The 21,906-nt window shown below is 42.7% G+C and overlaps 1 long non-coding RNA gene and 1 pseudogene across 1 annotated transcript in view; one reads left to right on the top strand and one right to left on the bottom strand.

The window, feature by feature from the left end:
• The window catches only part of LOC129544163 (uncharacterized), a 32,341-nt gene extending 17,326 nt beyond the window's left edge, over positions 1-15,015 (top strand). Inside the window, exon 3 of the long non-coding RNA XR_016039220.1 lies at positions 14,891-15,015. This is a non-coding gene — a long non-coding RNA (uncharacterized LOC129544163). The remainder of the gene's footprint in view (positions 1-14,890) is intronic.
• LOC148775505 (ankyrin repeat domain-containing protein 26-like) overlaps positions 1-21,906 on the bottom strand; it is a 180,123-nt pseudogene that overhangs the window by 94,800 nt on the left and 63,417 nt on the right.

Below are 21,906 nucleotides of genomic sequence, written 5' to 3'. Positions count from 1 at the left end.
ATTTTGCTCTTTTGCATTTCTTTTCCATGGGAATGGTCTTGGTCCCTGTCTCCTGTACAATGTCACGAAACTCCGTCCAGAGTTCATCAGTCACTCTATCAGATCTAGTCCCTTAAATCTATTCCTCACTTCCACTGTGTAATCATATGGGATTTGATTTAGGTCATATCTGAATGGTCTAGCGGTTTTCCCTACTTTCTTCAATTTAAGTCTGAATTTGGCAATAGGTTCCAAATAGGAAAAGGAGTACGTCAAGGCTGTATATTGTCACCTTGCTTATTTATCTTATATGCAGAGTACATCATGAGGAACGCTGGGCTGGAAGAAACACAAGCTAGAATCAAGATTGCTGGGAGAAATATCAATAACCTCAGATATGCAGATGACACTACCCTTATGGCAGAAAGTGAAGAGGAACTCCAAAGCCTCTTGATGAAAGTGAAAGAGGAGAGTGAAAAGGTTGGCTTGAAGCTCAACATTCAGAAAACAAAGATCATGGCATCTGGTCCCATCACTTCTTGGGAAATAGATGGAGAAACAGTGGAAACCGTGTCAGACTTTATTTTTTTGGGCTCCAAAATCACTGCAGATGCTGATCGCAGCCATGAAATTAAAAGACGCTTACTCCTTGGAAGGAAAGTTATGACCAACCTAGATAGCATATTAAAAAGCAGAGACATTACTTTGCCAACCAAGGTCCGTCCAGTCAAGGCAATGGTTTTTCCCATGGTCATGTATGGATGTGAGTGTTGGACTGTGAAGAAAGCTGATCGCCGAAGAATTGATGCGTTTGAACTGTGGTGTTGAAGACTCTTGAGAGTCCCTTGTACTGCAAGGAGATCCACCCAGTCCATTCTAGAGGAGATCAATCCTGGGTGTTCACTGGAAGGACATCTGTATTGAAACTGCAATACTTTTGCCACGTCATGCAACGAGTTGACTCACTGGAAAAATCTCTGATGCTGGGTAAGGTTGGGGGCGGGAGGAGAAGGGGTCGACAGAGAATGAGATGGCTGGATGGCATCACCGACTCTGTGGACATGAGTTTGAGTGAACTCCAGGAGTTGGTGATGGACAGGGAGGCCTGGCGTGCTGTGATTCATGGGGTCGCGGAGAGTCGAACACGACTGAGCGACTGAACTGAACTGAACTGGACTGACTCCATGATTTTTATTCAACGGAAGGCACTATGAAACCTGTCTCTGACTTCTTCTGGAGTGAACAACTGTAACAGGGAAGACCCTTCTGTGTTCTCTTACGCGTGCACCACTACAGGGCTGTTGTCTGTGAGCTTCAATCACACACAGCGGCTCAGCACTGGGAGCCCCGCTTCCCACACAATGAGCATTAAGATAAAGCACCTGTGTTTAGCTCCGAGGAAACATCCTGACCAAGCCCGGCTGTTGCTGGTGCCAGCCGGCAAAGAGAACAGGTCTGGACCGCAACGACGTAGAAGCCTGAGAAAAGAATGAAGGAGTAAAGAATGGGGTCGAGAGGACTGAATGCTCGTGAGGCAAATCAGCGACTTTATTGAAAAGGGCCAGGGTTTTATACAAAGTGAGACTGGGAACAGGGTACATAAAAATACCAAGCCATTTACCAGGTTAGTTATTGCATCTATAGAAGATTACAAAGGCTTGTTTGCTTTCTAAGACAAGCTTGGCATTTAGACTAATGCTCACGAGATAAGAAAATCTAGTGTGCAGGCTATAAAGATTAGGAGTACATTCTTAATCTATTTTAAGAGATAAGGAAAACATACCTACATAAATCTGGGGGAAAAAACAAGAAACCTAGCCAAGGGTTATTTGCTGTGTTTTTCTCAAGGAAGAACAAATAAGGCCTGGTAAACATTTTATGACTCTCTTAAGGGGTGGCGGGACAGGGAACAGCACTTACAAGGCATTCCCAGGGCCAACATTTGGGGCCTTGTTCAGGCCGGCTCCCCGCATCTCTCCCTTTTTTTTTTTTTTTTTTATTAAGAAAAGAAAAAAGACCAGCCTCTTTGTTTTATTTTATGACAAAAGGCAGTCATTTTTTAGTAATATGTGAAAATATCATGATTTTTTTAGTAACTAAATTTATAATACATTGCAGGAAACATGGTCTACAACAAAGGAGACAAAGTATAATTACACATATTATAAGTAAGGTTTTTTACCAATTACTATGGAACCAGGATTTAACTTGTTTCCAAAAGGGGGGAGAGGGATCTTGCATAGATCTGATCTGATGCTGTAAGTCATCAACAGCATCAGATATATTGGAGGACAGATCAGGAATATAAACACAGCACTCTACTTTTATAACAGCACAGGTCTCTCCCTGAGCAGCTTTAAGAATATCTAGGGCCATTTGGTTTTGTAGAACAGCCTTACGCATTTGTTTTTGTTTTTTATTTAATGTTTTTATAGTCTTTTTTTGTGTCTAGTAACGCCTGCTGTGTAAAATTTGTTAAAGCGTCTACATGGGCCGTTATATCTGTTGTTTTAATAGAAGGGACAAATACTGCCGCTAAATAATCATACCAGTGGAACACAGCTCGAGACCAACGTGTTTTTAAAAGGGGAAGATTAGCGGGGTTTTTTATAGGAGAGCGAGTGATTTGGCTAGGAGCAAATACAAATCCAAGGCTACAGTGTCCCACTCAACCAATGGGAAGCCAGGGCCAAACATTAGAGCCACAAATTCATTTTGTCCCGTTAGGAGCCACCCATTTTATACCGGGACTGTTTTTTCAGTCGGATCTTGGCCAGAGGGTGGGAGCATTATAATTAAAGGTTACATTAGTCACCTGACTATACATAGAAATAGGGGTAATACCCAAATGTTTTAACAAATGTTTGCCAAAATCTTTTTTCCCAAAACGGGGTTGATGTTTTTGTTGTTTTCAGCAAATGTCCACTTGTCTCAGTAACTGTCTTTTTTTGGGGGTCATCTAAAAGTACTCAAGTGCAGCCGCTGTACCTTACCTTGGACCGCCTGTTGGACGTGGGGTGGCTCCTCTCGGCCGCCAGCCCTGGCCTCAGGCTTGGGGTAGCTCCTCACGGCCGCACCTCTTTGCGTGGTTCGTTGCGCCGGGGCCAGCGTCTCTCGTGTCACGTCTGCGCCGCCGGGGCTGGCGTCTCTTGCGTCGCGTCTGCGCCGCCGGGGCCGGCGTCTAGCGGCTGCACTTTGCTGGAGCGTCTGTGAAGAGATTTTCCACGACCAAGGTAAGAGAAACCCAAATAAGACGGTAGGTATTGCTAGGGGGCATCAGAGGTCAGACGCACTGAAATCATAATCACAGGAAACTAGCCGATCTGTTCACAGGGACCACAGCCGAATGTGGTCCACTGGAGAAGGGAATGGCAAACCACTTCAGTATACTTGCCTTGAGAACCCCATGAACAGTAACAAAGGGCAAAATGATAGGATACTGAATGAAGAATTCCCCAGGTCGGTAGGTGCCCAGTATGCTACTGGAGCTCAGAGGAGAAATGACTATAGAAGGAATAAAGGGATGGAGCAAAAGCAAAACCAATACCCAGTTGTGGATGTGACCAGTGATAGAAGCAAGGTCCGGTGCTGTAAAGAGCAATATTGCATAGGAACCTGGAATGTTAGGTCCATGAATCAAGGCAAATTGGAAGTGGTCAAACAGGAGATGGCAAGAGTGAACGTCGACATTCTAGGAATCAGTGAATTAAAATGGACTGGAATGGGTGAATTTAACTCGGATGACCATTATATCAACTACTGTGGGCAAGAATCCCTTAGAAGAAATGGAGTAGCCATCATGGTCAACAAAAGAGTCCGAAATGCAGTACTTGGATGCAATCTTAAAAATGACAGAATGATTTCTGTTCGTTTCCATGGCAAACCATTCAATATTACAGTAATCCAGGCCTATGCCCCAAACAGTAATGCTGAAGAAGCCGAAGTTAATCGGTTCTATGAAGAACTACAAGACCTTTTAGAACTATCACCCAGAAAAGATGTCCTTTTCATTATAGGGGACTAGAATGCAAAAGTAGGAAGTCAAGAAACACCTGGAGTAACAGGCAAATTTGGCCTTGGAGCACGGAATGAAGCAGGGCAAAGGCTAATAGAGTTTTGTCAAGAGAATGCACTGGTCATAGCAAACACCCTCTTCCAACAACACAAGAGAAGACTCTACACATGGACATCACCAGATGGTCAACACTGAAATCAGATTGATTATATTCTTTGCAACCAAAGATGGAGAAGCTGTATACAGTTAGCGAAAACAAGACCAGGAGCTGACTGTGGCTCAGATCATGAACTATTTATTGTGAAATTCAGACTTAAGTTGAAGAAAGTAGGGAAAACCACTAGATCATTCAGATATAACCTCAATCAAATCCCTTATGATTATACAGTGGAAGTGAGAAATAGATTTAAGGGACTAGATCTGATTGATAGAGTGCCTGATGAACTCTGGACGGAGGTTCGTGACATTGTACAGGAGACAGGGACCAAGACCATCCCCATGGAAAAGAAATGCAGAAGAGCGAAATGGCTGTCTGAGGAGGCCTTACAAATAGCTGTGAAAAGAAGAGAGGCGAAAAGCAAAGGAGAAAAGGAAAGACATAAGAATCTGAATGCAGAGTTCCAAAGAATAGCAAGGAGAGATAAGAAAGACTTCCTCAGCGATCAATGCAAAGAAATAGAGGAAAACAACAGAATAGGAAAAACAAGAGACCTCTTCAAGAAAATTAGAGATTCCAAGGGAACATTTCATGCAAAGATGGGCTCGATAAAGGACAGAAATGGTATGGAGCTAACAGAAGCAGAAGATATTAAGAAGAGGTGGCAGGAATACACAGAAGAACTGTACACAAAAGATCTTCACGACCAAGATAGTCACAATAACGTGATCACTGACCTAGAGCCAGACATCTTGGAATGTGAAGTCAAGTGGGCCTTAGAAAGCATCACTACGAACAAAGCTAGTGGAGGTGATGGAATTCCAGGTGAGCTATTTCAAGTCTTGAAAGATGATGCTGTGAAAGTGCTGCACTCAATATGCCAGCAGATTTGGAAAACTCAGCAGTGGCCACAGGACTGGAAGAGGTCAGTCTTCATTCCAATCCCAAAGAAAGGCAATGCCAAAGAATGCTCAAACTACCGCACAATTGCACTCATCTCACACGCTAGTAAAGTCATGCTCAAGATTCTCCAAGCCAGGCTTCAGCAGTATGTAAACCGTGAAATCCCAGATGTTCAAGCAGGTTTTAGAAAAGGCAGAGGCACCAGAGATCAAATTGTCAACATCCGCTGGATCATGGAGAAAGCAAGAGAGTTTCAGAAAAACATCTATTTCTGCTTCATTGACTATGCCAAAGCCTTTGACTGTGTGGATCACAATAAACTGTGGAACATTCTGAAAGAGATGGGAATCCCAGACCACCTGACCTGCCTCTTGAGAAACCTGTATGCAGGTCAGGAGGCAACAGTTAGAACTGGACATGGAACAACAGACTGGTTCCAAATAGGAAAAGGTGTACGTCAAGGTTGTATATTGTCACCTTGCTTATTTAACTTCTATGCAGAGTACATCATGAGGAACGCTGGGCTGGAAGAAGCACAAGCTGGATTCAAGATTGCCAGGAGAAATATCAATAACCTCAGATATGCAGATGACACTACCCTTATGGCAGAAAGTGAAGAGGAACTCAAAAGCCTCTTGATGAAAGTGAAAGAGGAGAGTGAAAAGATTGGCTTGAAGCTCAACATTCAGAAAACAAAGATCATGGCATCTGGTCCCATCACTTCTTGGGAAACAGATGGAAAAACAGTGGAAACAGTGTCAGACTTAATTTTTCTGGGCTCCAAAATCACTGCAGATGCTGATTGTAGCCATGAAATTAAAAGACGCTTGGTCCTTGGAAGGAAAGTTATGACCAACCTTGATAGTATATTAAAAAGCAGAGACATTACTTTGCCAACCAAGGTCCGTCTAATCAAGGCAATTTTTTTTCCCGTGGTCATGTTTGGATGTGAGAGTTGGACTGTGAAGAAAGCTGATCGCCGAAGAATCGATGCTTTTGAACTGTGGTGTTGGAGAAGACTCTTGAGAGTCCCTTATACTGCAAGGAGATCCAACCAGTCCATTGTAAAGGAGATCAATCCTGGGTGTTCATTGGAAGGACTGATGCTGAAGCTGAAACTGCAATACTTTGGCCACCTCATGCGACGAGCTGACTCACTGGAAAAGACTCTGATGCTGGGAAATGTTGGGGGCGGGAGGAGAAGGAGACGATCGAGAATGAGATGGCTGGATGGCATCACCGACTCTGTGGACATGAGTTTGAGTGTACTCCGGGAGTTGGTGATGGACAGGGAGGCCTGGCGTGCTGTAATTCATTGGGTCGCGGAGGGTCGGACACGACTGAGCAACTGAACTGAACTGAAAAGTACTCATTTCAGATCTGATAATAATTTCTAAAAAATCGACTCGTACGAGTCTTATTTTTGTTGGTATTAGAATAAGTGCGGTATGTATCTTCAACAGCCTTATAACTCGCATTAACGTTGAACTGTAGCGAGGAACTCGCCTTTTGATTACCCGTGTCGTTACACTCGGGAAGGGCAGAGATATTTAGAGTGTTGAGACTTTTGTGAGTTTGTTTATACTGGGTTAAAATGTCACAGACTGCAGGAAAATGTATTTGCTGTATAGGGGATACCCACCAAGGAAACCCATGGACTACAGACAAAGGCATAGCAGTACAAACCCAGCAGGCGGAGCTGTTGTGAAAATCAGCATAAGAATGAGCCCAGGATAGAAAAACATTTTTTTCAGCTCGGGGAAATGCTTGATTTATTACTGCACAGGCTAGTGCAAGCACCAAATAGGATAGAGAAACGTGTGGTTGGGTTGTATTAACTGTAATACGCCTTGCTTGCTCTACAAATTTATGTAATTGTTGATTTCTCGGCAGGACGTTTTTTTTTTTCCTATTTGTAGCCACCTCATCTGAGCCGTCAGGTGTGTTTTTCGCCTAGCGTACCAACCTCTCTGGGAGCCAGCGCGGCGCTTTGGCATCTTGTGGAAAAATATAAACATGCCCCCGTCCCCATATTAAAACAGGATCGGGGCCATGCCATTGTTTAGAAATGGGGTCTTTCCATTTTACGAGGGGTTTGTTGTAGGTCATGGGCGTCCAAAATCATTGTGCTGCGTTTTTTTTTTTTTAATCTAAAATTTAAAAATTAAGAATGAAAAGAGCATGATGCAAATAATTATAAGGTGTCAGGGGGTACAATTCCCCCTTTTCTAATTTTAAAAGTTGATGTTTTAGAGTCTGATGGGCGCATTCTACTATGCCTTATCCTTGAGGATTGTAGGGAATACCTGTTTTTAGAGAAATGGACAAACGAGAACAAAAATTAAGAAACGTTTGCGAAACTTAGCCAGGTCTATTGTCTGTTTTTATGAATTAAGTAGTGTCCATAACAGAAAAAGCCACAAAGCAATGTGCAATACAATGTCGAGCAGCTTTTTTAGTCTGTAAGGAAGCAAAAATGTAACCAGAAAAGGTATCAATATTAACATGTACATATTTTAATTTTTCAAACGATAGGACATGCATAACATCTATTTGCCAGAGGTGATTAGGCAGAAGTCCCCGGGGGTTAACGCCGTAGTGAGGGACAGAAAGAAACTGAGGACAGACAGGACAGCGTTTAACAATTTGTCTGGCTGTCTCTCAGGGGATTTTAAATTGTAACCTGAGGGTATGACTGTTTTGATGATGAAGCCGATGAGACTGTTTTGCCTTTTGTGTTTGGGAAAGAAAGATATGATTAGCAGAATCAGCCAGTTTATTTTCTGACGTCAGGGGTCCAGGCAAGCCAGAATGAGTTCTGATGTGGCCAAAAAAACATTTGTAAGTCCTATGCTGTAAAAGGATTTGAATATCTCGAAAGAGCTATTGAATTACAGAATTAACAGTGTGTATGAATGGAACAGTTTTTACTTGATTAAGTGCCTGAACAACATAGTGACTGTCAGAAAAAACATTTAAAGGTTCAGAATGAAATTGTTGCAAAACAGCAAATACGGCACAAAGTTTTACTTTTTGTACAGAAGTACAGCCTGTAAACCAAGAGGTAATTTGTTTACTGACAACATATGTAGCTTTTTTATTTGAAGATCTATCAGTAAACACAGTTACACCGTCTGCAAGAGGTTGATTAACAACGGTGGAGGGAAAAACAAACTCATGTTGGTTAGCAAACAAACTCATGTTGGGAAATGATTTTTTAGGCGACCAGCAAAATGAGCCAGGGCAGCATTTTAAGCATCACTAAACTGGTGGCTCAGAGGTTAAAGCGTCTGCCTCCAATGCGGGAGACCCGGGTTCGATCCCTGGGTCGGGAAGATCCCCTGGAGAAGGAAATGGTAACCCACTCCAGTATTCTTGCCTGGAGAATCCCATGGACGGAGAAGCCTGGTAGGCTACAGTCCACGGGGTCGCAAAGAGTCGGACACGACTGAGCGACTGAACAGAACAGAACAGAACAAACTGGAATAACCAGTTTTGTTGCTCTTTAGTATAAGGCAGGCAGATAAAATGAGGGTCTCTACCAAGTAATTTCCGAGACTCTTGTCGACCTTTGGCGATGAGGGAATTGATTGAGTCGAAATAAGGAGTTAGTACTCGGGCGGGGGAGGCAGGCAAATGTATCTAATACACTGGGGAATCTTGGAAAAGAACAGCAGTAGGGGAGTGTTTGGAAGGAAAAATATATAATCTCCATTTTTTGGTGTAATTATAACGGGAACTGTTTTGAGAGGCTAAAGCCTCTTTTACTATCTGTAATGCTTTGCGTCCCTCATCAGTTAATGATCTGTGGGAGGTCGGATCTGCTGGTCCTTTAAGGTTTTAGTTTCCTTGTAGTAATTTTTAAATAAGGTCGAATCTAATTAATGTCTCCTAGTAATTTTTGAAAATCATTAAGTGTTTTTAGATTATCTTATTGAAGTTCTAATTTTTGAGCTTTAAAACATTCCCCCTCCAGCCGGAATCCCAGATAGGAATATGGAGGACTACGCTGAATTTTTTTGGGTGCTATTTGAAGACCATAATGTTGCAAATCTGCTTGTAAACCAGAAAAGGCAGATAATAAAACACTTTCATTATCATGGGCTAACAAGATGTCATCCATATAATGAACCATATACAGTGAGGGATATTTTAAACGTGTGGGTTTTTAAATCTTTGGCAACAAATTTTTGACATAAAGTAGGGCTATTAGCCATGCCCTGAGGAAGAACTTTTTAATGATAACGCTTCATGGGTTGCTGGAAGTTATTAGAGGGAACGTTAAACGCGAACTGGGGGCAGTCTTGGGGTGCTAGGGGAATAGTATACAAACAATCTTTTAAGTCGATAATTAATTTAAATGTCCCTTTTGGGATAGCAATGGGGTAAGGTAAACCAGGCTGTAAAGGACCCATAACAACCATAGTTTTATTAACTTTTTTGAGATCTTGTAACAGCCTCCATTTTTTAGATTTTTTTTTTATAACAAAAATAGGAGAGTTTCAGGGGGAGTTAGAGCTCTCAATGTGACCAAGTGCCAATTGTTATTGCACCAATTTTTTAGCGGCCATGATTTTTTTTTTTTTTTTTGTAAGAGGCCATTGATTGACCCACATGGGGACGTCACTTTTTCAAGCGATTGCATCTGCATGAGCCGCAGGAGATGCAATGGCCTCTCTTAAAAATACCCAAGACCTGATCGATGAGGCAAGGACTTAATTTGATCATGCAATGGATTTCTTTTTCCGTTTTTTTTTAATCCCTGCTTTGGCAATAAACCTTGATCCATTGGCATCCGACCTACTGTGTCATTAGGTGTAAAAATATAGACTCCCATTTGTTTTATAACATCTCGCCCCCATAAATTAACCGGGATATTGGGTAAAATATAGGGCTATATATGTCCTTCATGTCCCTCAGCATCTTTCCACAGAAGCAACTCAGAGCTTTGTTTAGGATTATGGGATTTACCTATTCTTCATAAAGTGGATATAGTTACCTGTTTTGCCCAATTTTTTGGCCAGTCATCTAAAGAAATCACTGAGACATTGGCCCCAGTATCTAGAATTCTAATAAATTTATGACCATTAATAATAAGTTCCAGTTCAGGACGTGTTTCTTTTATATTTTGAATCCAATATACATCTGAGGAACCAAAACAAGCACCCTCTCTAGGCTGAGCTGTTTTAATTTTGTCAATAGGTATAGTTAGTAGTATGATTAATTGAGCTATGAGCTATTTGCTGTCCTGAGGGGATACTGATGATATTTTGGGGGCGCAGGCCATTATTTTTATTTTTCTTGTGAAATCCGAATCAATTACTCCGGGGGCAATCTGCAAACCTTTCATAGTCTAGCTGCTTTTTTCTAATAATAACCCTATTGCATTTTGAGGCAGCGGCCCATGAACTCCGGTGGGCAAGGCTTGCATGCCCATTTCTGGAGTTAATACTGTATAGGAGGAGGAACAGAGGTCCAATCCTGCGCTGCCTGAGGTAGCTCTGTGGAGGTCTCTAACTCTAGGTTTGCCATCATCTCTAGGTGATTTTTCTGGAGTGCCCCATAGCATTGTTTTGGGACCTGGGGCTGGCCCCTCACCCAGTTACCCGACATAGGCTCCAGAGTTTTTCCATTGATATCAGTTTTAGACCTGCAATCTCTAGCATAATGACGACCTTTTTTACATCTCGGGCAAATTTTGGGACCTTCATTTTCTTGTCAAGTATCCCCTTTTGTTGTTGGGGGCATTGTATGGCTCGATGTCCCATCTTACCACAAGAAAAACAACTCCTGGGGGGGCCCATTAATTCTATTTTTGATTCTTCCTTTTGCAGCTTGTTGGTATAAGATTTCTTTTACCGTCTTTCCCTGCAAAGCAGCTGCAATGGTTAAGCCTTGCATATAAGATGGCCCAATATCGGCACAAATTCGAATGTAGTTGGCTATTCCCCCTTTTTTCTGGTAAGGCCTCAAAGCCGCTTGACAAGCAGAATTAGCATTGTTATAGGCCAATTGTCGAGTTATTACCATACCGGCTTTTTCATCTCTTATGACTTGTGAGACTGATTTTAGCAGTCGAGCCACGAAATCTTGATAGGGTTTATCGGGGCCCTGCCTTATTTTTGAGAAATCTTTTGATTTTTTATTAGATGTGGGCAGTTTTTTAGGCAATTAACGCTGCTTTATTAATCTGGGGATATGCCTCAGGGGGGTAATTTAATTGTTGATTAGTGACCCTATATACCCCTTTTCTCATAAGCATTTTAAAGCTTATCTGTAACCCATTTTTTTTTGTTTTTGTTTTTGCCAAAATCCCACATTGTTTTCCAGATTTTGAATTCCATAAGAGATAATCTCCTCCTGTGAGACAGGCTCGAGATACTTGTGTCCAATCATTGGGCGGCAAGTATTGGCTATTTAAAGCTTCAATGATGGACACTGTAAAAGGGGCAGTTGGCCCATACTGAGCACAGGCTTGTTTTAATTTCTTTATCTGTTTAAATGGTAGAGGCTCATAATATCTCTTCTGTTGAGCATCCTCAAGGACAGGGAATAAAATAGGAAAACCTTTTAACGTCTGTCCATGCTGTCTCGCCTGCTGAACGGTGAGCTGTAAAGGGGAGAGAGTCTGGGTAATAGGGGCCGGATTTTTGTTAGTGGGAACCAAAAAAGGAGCTTCTGGTTCCTTAATTAAACCCATTGATGGTGGAGCTAATCCTGCTGTGACTGAAGGAGGCTGTGGGGGCGCAGGATCAGAGAGGAACGTAGGTTGGGGGGGATAATTAAAACTGAGGGTATCAAGACGTTTAGTTATAGTGGTAAGCAATTTTTTAATCTCTGAGAAAGGGGATGTATTTATGGTGTTTTCAGCTGTGAATACTTCCCATGGGTTTTTTTCAGAGTGATGGGCCACAGCTTCTTTTAAATCTGCCTGATTGGCAGATTTTGACTCCGAGATGGAGCCAGAAAGGGATGGAGCAAGAGGTTTTTTAGGTGTATCATTAATATGCTCCAAGGCGGGGGGGGGGGGGGGGGGCAGTGGGCAAAGTTGTAGGCCTGTTGAAAATGACCTTTAATGTGGCCTCTAGTTTTTTACTCTCATGTTTAGGATTTAAGCAATCTCGAATTAAGGTCCACAGAGATTAAGCATCCAAAGGTACATTATCAGCTCCATGTAAAGAATAATATTGCTGAATTTGTTCCCCCACCTTTTTTCAGGTCTCAATATTAACAGTACCATCTTCTGGGAACCAGGGGCAAACTTTTTCCACAAATGATAGAAACTTTTCTAATTTGTTTTTAGCGACAGTTATCCCTCTAACTTTTAGCATGGTTTTAAGCATAGCTACAAAATGTTGTCTACTATTACCTTGACCCATAGTTTATACTCTCGACTGAAACCCTCTCCGCCCTTTACAAAAACTTTTAACTTTACCTCTTTTTATTTTATGTTCCGGGATCCCCTGGTACTCATGGTTCGCGCGGCTGTGACTACGTAGTCCGAGCAAGTCCCTGTTCGGGCGCCACCTGCCGGTGCCAGCCGGCAAAGAGAACAGGTCCGGACCGCAACGACGTAGAAGCCTGAGAACAGAATTAAGGAGTAAAGAATGGGGTCGAGAGGACTGAATGCTCGTGAGGCAAATCAGCGGCTTTATTGAAAAGGGCCAGGGTTTTTATACAAAGTGAGACAGGGAACAGGGTACATAAAAATACCAAGTCATTTACCAGGTTAGTTATTGCATCGATAGAAGATTACAAAGGCTTGTTTGCTTTCTAAGACAAGCTTGGCATTTAAACTAATGCTCACGAGATAAGAAAATCTAGTGTGCAGGCTATAAAGATTAGGGAGTACATTCTTAATCTATTTTAAGAGATAAGGAAAACATACCTACATAAATCTGGGGGAAAAAGCAAGAAACCTAGCCAAGGGTTATTTGCTGTGTTTTTCTCAAGGAAGAACAAATAAGGCCTGGTAAACATTTTATGACTCTCTTAAGGGGTGGTGGGACAGGAAACAGCACTTACAAGGCATTCCCAGGGCCAACATTTGGGGCCTTGTTCAGGCCGGCTACCCGCAGGCTGTCAGTGACTGCAGCAAGGGAAGTAACACAACACCTTCAGAGGCTGATGGGAACCAAGAAGGGTTTGACTTTACTCTTTCCCCTTTTAGTGTAAAACAAGCCTGAATTCTAACCCAGCGACGATGGTTCTTGGGGACATGAGTCCACCATTTTACCTTGATCTACCAGCTTTCCAAACAAAGTTGCTATTGCTTGCCCCAACAACTCATCTCCTGATTTAGCGGCCTATCCTGCAGGAAGCGGTGCGGCTGGGTAACACAATGACCCGACCTATGTCTAAGGCCTTCAGGTGAGCATCAGCTCACTGGCTGGTGCTGCTGTATGGATCACAGTTTGCCAGAGATCTCTTCCTTGCAGACGAGACAAAGCCTGTGCCAGCTGTAAATTAGCATAGCTCCCTGGACTCAGGTGTGTGCGCTGTTGAGGAGGGCAAAAACTTCACCCTTCTAGATTCATCTGGTGAATTAAGAATCAACTTAACATGAGACAGATTAACAGGAAGAAAAGCAAACAAAAGGTTAACAACATATATACTTCTGTACATATGGGTGAGTCCCAGAAAACCTGAGTAACTCATCAGAATGGTTGAAACCCTCACCTTCAATGCCATCTTCAGTTAGAGACAAAGGAGGATGTTGTGGGTAGTGGTTTGGGAATTCAAAGTGGAGGAAGGTGATTCACACGGAGATGGAAAAGCAAGTGTTTGGAGCTCTCTGGAAAGATCTGCAGTTCCCCTGACCACCGCTGGCCCACATCCTTTTCTCGGTATCTCTGGTAGCTCTCTTCCTGGGCCAGCCGCTTTATCTAAACTATTCAACAGTTAGGAAGGTAGTCAAAAGAAAGACTTTGAGGCTTTTGCTTCTTAAAAATACTCTGACTAGAGTCATCCTCTTGACAAAGAGACACATTTTGGGGTGACAAATTTTGCTTCGTTACAATGCCCTGGATGCGGTAGAAAAGGTTAATACGGAACCCCAAGGAGGAAGCCACCTGCTTCCTAAAATAGTCCTGAAAGTTTTGGGGGACTTGCTTAGATGCCTGAATCTAAGACTTGGGGGACTTTAGCTGAGACCAATTTCTTTTGCTAGATAAGGGTCTTGCTGATAAAATGTTGCCTCAGTTCAGTTCAGTTGCTCAGTCGTGTCCGACTCTTTGCGACCCCATGAATCACAGCACGCCAGGCATCCCTGTCCATCACCAACTCCCGGAGTTCATTCAAACTCATGTCCATCGAGTCGGTGATGCCATCCAGCCATCTCATTCTCTGTCGTCCCCATCTTCTCCCACCCCCAATCCTTCCTAGCATCAGACTCTTTGCCGAAGACAAGCCAAAAGGATTTGGTGCCCATCAACTTCAAGTTTCCTTGGACTGGTTACAGTGGCTGAATTGCAGCCTAAAACTCTTCTCGGAACAAGGGGGGAAATTGTGGGAAAATAAACTTCCCTGGGATTTCTCAGAGGCTCTTTGTCTCTCACATCTCCAGCCACTCATCTCATTAATTGCTCCAACCTGAAAGGATTCATAGTCTCATCTCCCCAAGGAGACTAAATATTATAGTTTAGGGTAGGTCCCCCGAAGGCGCTCCGTCTCATTAAGAATTTATATTCAAGGAGGGATGAGGCCAAGATCTAGCTCCTTGAGAGTATTTGTTACCAGAAAAGTCTATGAACAGTTACCAGGTTTAATAAAAATAAAAGGAAAGAAAAAAACCAACTTAGGAATAAAAATACTAACCTCCTTTCCCTTGTGCTTAGGTTTCTCTTGCTCACAGGGTGATACCTGCAGAGGCCTTGCTCCCAGCCCTTCAAAGACCGCAGTTCCTGGTGTGCACCTGCTTGGCCGACGCTCCTGCTTGGGGGAGAGGGGCCGTGTGCATAGACGCTGCACTGGACACCTTAATGCAAGATGGCAACGAGCCCTGTGAGCCCCCTTACCTGGAGCAGCTGCGCCTGTCTCTGCTCCCAGAGTGCTCCGACTCCACCCCCGCCCTACTGAGGAAAGCCCTGTGGAGCAGCCCCGCCCGAGTCCTATTGGAGAGCATGGGCTGTACAGCAGAGCTCCCACCTTTCAGTTCCTTTGCTTCTCAACACAACTCATTCCATTGGCAGAGCGACACTGGGCAGAAGGACCCTTTTGGGGTGGGTAACAGCTTTACTTATATATCAAAGGCCGAGTAACGAGGAAGAGATCCTACCCAGGAGAGGAAAAGGCCCTGCAGAAGCATCAAGGACAAGGTTTCCTGCCGTCCTGCACCTGCTGGTGTGGAACAACTGACCTGCTCTCAACACACGGCCCCAGGTGCAGTCCTGGGCGAGGGGGCAACACCTGTATGTTTACTGTGAGATACTTAATAAGCACTGTCTCTGATCGCAATAACCTGTCCGTGCCTTCAGGATAAAAGGAATGAATACTGAAAGTCCAGCCAAAAGAGTGTCTCAAAGAGGTGAGTGACAGTGAACGCCAAGAGGAAGGAGAAATTCAGACAAACAAGGACTGGAAAGGTGTGGCTTTGATTCAGCGACGTGGAGGTCATCAGTGACTTGGGAGCCGTTCTGAGGGAAAGAAAGGGAAGACAGTCTAGAGTTGCTAGAGATACAGGCAAACCTTTCAAGAAGTTTGTCGTGGGACCTAGATTGTCTGGAACAAGTGAGAGGGGAAGATCAGGGTGAGAAATCTATAGAAAGGAGATTTGAAATCATCATGAGAAGATACAAAGTAACGACATAAAGCAGCAGGAGCACGGGGCAGTGCAGCACCGAGTCGCCTGGAGAGAGTGAGGGGGAAGGATCAGCAGTCTCACATGAAACTGGAGTTCTGCCAAGTCAGACACTGAGGGGACAGAAGGAAAAGGGGATCAGGATTAAGTGAGCATTGGTAACTTGTCAGCTCTTGGAATTGTGGAGGAAAACACTTCCTCCACCCTCTTAGGTTCAGTGTTCGGGAATCTGCAAATTAAATTGTTAAAAGCAGATAACCATGAGAAAAAACACTTAATAGCTTTCTAGCAGTCATGTACACATGTGACATTTGGACCATAAGGCTGAGCACAGAAGAATTCATGCTTTCAAACTGTGGTGTTGGAGAAGACTCCTGAGAGTCCCTTGAACATCAAGGAGAACGAACCAGTCAATCTTAAACCAACCCTGAATATTTTCATTGGAAGGACTGATGCTGAAGCTCCTATACTTTGGCCACCTGATGTAAAGAGTCGACTTGTTGGAAGAGACTCTGATGCTGGGAAAGATTGAGGGCCGGAGGAAAAGTGGGCGACAAAGAATGAGACGGTTCGATGACATCTTCGACTCAGTGGACATGAATATGAGCAAACTCTGGGACATGGTGACAGACAGGGAATCCTGGCGTGTTGCAGTCCACGCGGTCACAAAGAGTTGGACACAACTGATCGACTGGACAATTACAACAACATGCAAAGCTTCATACAGAAATGTGACTTGAAGGGGAGGCTACAAGTGGGAGTTGCTATACTACTCAATAAAAGACAGGGAGTAAGAGGTAAAGGCATCTTCTGGAAAACAGGTGACGTGGGGGAGGAGGGGCACTTATGGGAGAACAAATAACATTTCGGAAAGATAAATGGTACTTTAGGAGGATATACGGGAGATAGGGGAGTTTTGTGAAAATGTTTGTCTGGCGCTTGGAATTTTTCTCTAATTTTAAGACTGTTTCCAAACTCAAACAAAAATAGATAGGTTGATAGGTAAAGAAAAGGTGAAAAGGAACTTTTCTCTAATTTTAAGACTCTTTCCAAAAGTAAATCAAAAGTCAATTAGCACTGACTCAAATGCATTCCTTTTTAGAGCTGAATAATACACAACTTCTTTATCCATTCATCTGTTGATGGACATTTAGGTTGCTTCCATGCTGTAGCTATTGTAAATGCTAGGAAATACATAGAACGAAAAGAATGAAAGAAATCAATAGACATTTCAGATTTTTTTAAAGCTATGGACATAACTGCAATGAACACTGGGGTACATGTGTTTTGTTTTTTTTTTTTGGAATTTGCTGTATGATGCAGAGAACCCAAAGCCGGTGGTTTGTGACAAATTAGAGGGCGGAGAAGGCAATGGCAAGCCACTCCAGTACTATTGCCTAGAAAATCCCATGGATGGAGGAGCCTGGTTGGCTGTAGTCCGTGGGGTTGCTAAGGGTCAGACACGACTGAGCGACTTCACTTTCACTTTTCACTTTCACACACTGGAGAAGGAAATGGCAACCCACTCCAGTGTTCTTGCCTGGAGAATCCCAGGGACGGGGGAGCCTGGTGGGCTTCCGTCTATGGGGGTCGCACAGAGTCGGACACGACTGAAGTGACTTAGCAGCAGAGGGCTGGAATCCGGAGGGAGGTGGGAGGGTGGTTCAGGAAGGAGGGTTCATATGTATATCTATAGCTGATTCAGACTGATGTATGGCAGAAACCATCACAATATTGTAAAGTAATTATCCTCTGATTAAAAATAAAAAATTAGGAAAAGTTAATTCATTTAAAAGGCAAAAACTCAGGCAAATCTTATTTCCCCAAGAGGAAAGATCTATGAATCAGTGTTTAAAGGTACATATAGTAAGTTTTATGCCACTATTAACAGTTATACCTCAAAACATTGACAGTAGGCATAACAGCAGTAGCTAAATCTTTAGGTCTATCAGTTCAGTTCAGTTCAGTTCAGTTCATTTCAGTCGCTCAGTCATGTCCGACTCTTTGCGACCCCATGAATCACAGCACGCTAGGCCTTCTTGTCCATCACCAACTCCCAGGGTTCACTCAAACCCACCTCCATCGTGTCAGTGATGCCATCCAGCCATCTCATTCTCTGTCGTCCCTTTCTCCTCCTGCCCCCAATCCCTCCCAGCATCAGAGTCTTTTCCAGTGAGTCAACTCTTCCATGAAAACGGAAAATACAAAAAAGCTATCAATCAACACCACTAAATAGTAATGACAAGTTTGGTTTTTTGGGTGCTGTTTAAACAGCTGGTATTAGTGCTCACTTTGAGTTTGTAAAGGGCGTCTCTGGTGGCTCTTACGGTAAACAATCCAACTGCAATGCAGGTGACTCCAGCTGATCCCCGGGTCGGGAAGATCCCCTGGAGAAGGGAATGGCTCCCCAATCCATTATTCTTGCCTAGAGAATTCCAGGGACATAGGAGCCAGGTGGGCTACAGTCCATGGGCTCGCAAAGGGTCACGACACCTTCACTTTGAACATGGAAAACTCAACACTGCTGATGTTTCTGCTTAAAAGTAAGTTAGATGCAGAGAAACATGGCTTAAAATGCCATCTAAATTTTCATGATACACACATAATACAAAAAGAGTTTCCTTTAATAAAGATTTTCTCATCATGTTTAACAGGAAACAACTAAAATCTCATGAAAACAGTCCAGTAGGGAAATTTTTACTATTGAGTTTTCAAATCATATATTTTTTTTCTTCAAAATCTGTATATATTATTTGATGTTTTCACAGGTAGGTCCTGATACAGATTTGATCCAGTTCAGTTCAGTTCAGTCGCTCAGTCGTGTCCGACTCTCCGCGACCCCATGAATCACAGCACGCCAGGCCTCCCTGTCCATCACCAACTCCCGGAGTTCACTCAAACTCATGTCCACAGAGTCGGTGATGCCATCCAGCCATCTCATTCTCTGTCGTCCTCTTCTCCTCCCGCTCCCAACCTTTCCCAGCATCAGAGTCTTTTCCAGTGAGTCAACTCGTCGCATGAGGTGGCCAAAGTATTGCAGTTTCAGCTTTAGCATCAGTCCAGATTTGATCCACCTCTAGCTAATAGAGAGGAAAATCTAGAGAATTCATATTCACATTCAGCAGCACCTGGAAAGAGACAGAAGTATATTGTTTATCTAAAATTCTTGAGTTAGCAAAGTGTTAGCTAAAACAAAACAAAAAACACCTGAGACCTTTCCTAGTGTTCTGAAGAATGAAACATATCTATACATGACATGACACAAAACACAAGAGGGCTGCATTATCTGCCCACGGTTGAACGTGTGGCTGAGCATCTGAGCTGCTGGCTTTCTCACTCTTCACTCATTCACTCAGTAACTATGCGCAAAGGTGCTGTGACAAGCACTGGAAGTACACGATGAAGGTGACCCAGTGCACCCTGAAAACGATAGGCTATCAAGTGGAAAAATAGATGAACAGGCAATTTCCATACAGAGTCATAAGTACTAAGACATACAAAAGATGGCACAAGGAACACTAGAAGGGACAGCCAGTTTTTGTCAATCCTGCCAGCATTTTGGTGGAGGTGCTGTGGAAGTAGGTACCTGAAGGACAGGAGAAAGCACAGGAGATGGAGGGGAGAAGCGATACAAAGACCGGCGGTGAGGAAGCGCACGTGTGGGATCCTACACAGTCTGGCTGCTTAGATGCAGAGCTAAGAGGCAGAGGATGGTGGTAAGGAGATAAGGCCGCCTACTTTGGCAGGACCCAAACTGATGTGGGTGTTTGGAGTTTTTCCTGAGGGCAAAAGATAAACTAGTGAGAAAGTGAATGACAGGGAAATTTTAAAGGCACTCACCAAGTGACAGCTACACAAACGGGATTGCTTGAGTCTGGGTTTCCTAGCCTTAACCACTACCAGACACGAGACGTTGATGAACTCCACGTTTTCTGAGAATAGTGTCAGGGTGCAGGCTGACAGTTCCACAGGGATGGCAGAAGTAGAGGAAGGACACAGCCAGAAATGAAAAGAAATACACAGACCTTTCCAGGTTTTTTTAAAGCTCTGGAACATAGTAAATAAATAAGGAATAAGGATATTTTTCACTATGATTGCTCATGTTTTCACATTTTTCATTAGCTATGTATAAGGAAAAGTATATAACATAGCATTTGTTATACAAGCAATGAAAAGAGATGCCACTTACTCTTTACAGTATTTCAGAAATCAATGTCTAAATTTAATTCATACGTTTTAGCAACTTACCTTCTTCTAGTTCTCTAATAATACTCTCCATCAACTTCTGCAGCGTCTGAAATAAGTCAAATATTATTTACGCTTAAGTTAAACAAGAGATGTTATCAGAGAAATGATACACAACTTAATACATGTGACATTTAAATAATACTTTTAGAGACTAGACCTAACTTGAAGACTACGTAGCAGAAAATGATCACATAAATAGAAGAAAATGAATTCCTACTTACTCTGCTTTTAGATACCAGAGAACATATACATGGAATGCTATTTAGATTAATTTCATAAAAGTACAATAAATGTCAGTCTATCGAGTACACATCATTTCAGAGGTTACGGAAATACCCATAATCCTAAGAACGACTCACAAGATCACTAAATTCTCTTCTAACAGCTCTTGCCCTAAATATGTACTTCCGAGACCTTTATTTCAATTTCTAGGTGAGCGTCGTGTTGAAATGGAGGAAGTAGTTTGAAGTTGAATGTTAACAAGGAGAACACATCTGCAGTTTTCTGTAAACTTTTCCATTTAACGAAAACACAGACAGGTGAGAAGATTATACACAAGCAAACAATGTACCAGCAAGATTTAATTCTGAACACGTTTAGTGAGAAGGATTCTCTCACAAGTGCTAGTTTCCGAACTATGTCCCACAGAGGGAGAAGGTCCCACAGGGGTCACTGCAGCGCTTAGGAACAGAAGTCACAGCTGCATGTGCTCTGAATGCTCCTTATCTAAAGGGCTCTATACTTGTCTCCGTTTTATGTAATATGGTTCCACACAACAGTTTTTGTTGTTTTAAAGAAAGGTTGTCTATTTTGAAAAAAAAAAAAAATTTTAAGGTATGAGAGTCATTGATTTAGTCAAAGTTCCAAACTCTACAAAAGTAGTAACAAAGCCAATGGCCTTCTTACTGAGTCCAGAGTCCTATGCCAACTACTTCCTCATATTAAGAAAAAAACACATAAATTCTAACTAAAATATAGAGAAAATGAATATGTAAAACCTTATTATATAGTTCAATAATGCTTGTGGCATGACATGACATAGTAGCTTTCTAACTAAATTATATGTTTTAAAGGCATGAACAAGAATAAATTTTTATCGAACTCCTATTTGTAGCAGTCGATATAGTTAATTTATACAGCATAACAGTTTTTTAAACAGAGGACAGGGAACTTGAAGCAGAAAATCTTTAGTTGAATCAAGCAGGCCAAAACTGAAGACATTCATTCATAAAAGGATGTTCATCTCCTCCAGATTAAAAAAAAACAAAAACAAAACCTGGCTTATTAAAATTTGTCAACAAATGAATTTTCCACATTTTGCATTATTTAGGACAAAATATAAAACCCAAAACAGATCTCTCTTTACTGTCTAATATACTTCTATCCAAGCTGTCATCATTAGTTCAGTTCAGTTCAGTTCAGTCCCTCAGTCGTGTCCGACTCTCCGCGACCCCATGAATCACAGCACGCCAGGCCTCCCTGTCTATCACCAACTCCCGGAGTACACTCAAACTCATGTCCACAGAGTCGGTGATGCCATCCAGCCATCTCATTCTCCGACGTCCCCTTCTCCTCCCGCCCCCAAACTTTCCCAGCATCAGAGTCTTTTCCAGTGAGTCAACTCGTCTCATGAGGTGGCCAAAGTATTGCAGTTTCAGCTTCAGCATCAGTCCCTCCAAAGAACATCCAGGATTGATCTCCTTTAGAATGGACTGGTTGGATCTCCTTGCAGTATAAGGGACTCTCAAGAGTCTTCTCCAACACCACAGTTCAAAAGCATCATTAGTTAGTATATACAAAAATGTA

This window comes from Moschus berezovskii, chromosome 15 (assembly GCF_049115385.1).
Source record: "Moschus berezovskii isolate FMDL1 chromosome 15, NW_MosBer_1.0, whole genome shotgun sequence".
Taxonomy (NCBI): domain Eukaryota; kingdom Metazoa; phylum Chordata; class Mammalia; order Artiodactyla; family Moschidae; genus Moschus; species Moschus berezovskii.
This window is presented reverse-complemented; position numbering and strand designations above follow the sequence as displayed.